The sequence below is a fragment of the Triticum dicoccoides genome, chromosome 1B, assembly GCF_002162155.2.
Source record: "Triticum dicoccoides isolate Atlit2015 ecotype Zavitan chromosome 1B, WEW_v2.0, whole genome shotgun sequence".
NCBI classification, from domain to species: domain Eukaryota; kingdom Viridiplantae; phylum Streptophyta; class Magnoliopsida; order Poales; family Poaceae; genus Triticum; species Triticum dicoccoides.
In genome coordinates, this window is record NC_041381.1 from 475878077 (window position 1) to 475878700 (window position 624).

The window sequence follows — 624 nt, forward strand, 5'->3', positions numbered from 1 at the left end:
GCAGAAATGATTTGGTTTTTAACAGAACATCACGGATTCATTTTTTGTAGGTTATTTTCCGAGCTACGGCAGTGATCCGTTCGTGGTCGCTACTCACTCCGATGGAGGCCAGGGAGCATTTGGTTACTGGGTCTATCCGTTGGGAGATGGTAGCTCGGAATATCTTCAACCGGTTTGGATGTCGGTCATGTAATAGGATAGGCAATTAGCAACAAGTTATATTAATTCAACTAGTTCATCTAAACATTTACTAAAAATAAACTAGTTATATTAATTCAACTAGTTCAACTAAACATTTACTAAAAATAAACTAGTTTTATTAATTCAATTAGTTCAACTAAGCATTTACTAAAAATAAACTAGTTCTATTAATTCAATTAGTTCAACTATGCATTTACTAAAAATAAATTAGCTCTATTAATTCAACTAGTTCAAATAATATAACTAGTTCTATTAATTCAACTAGTTCAAATAATAATCTCATATACGTACCTAAATTTTCTTACTAAAAATAAACTATTTCTATTAATTCAACTAGTTCAACTAAACATTTACTAAAAATAAACTGGTTATATTAATTCAATTAGTTCAACTAAGCATTTACTAAAAATAAACTAGTTCTAT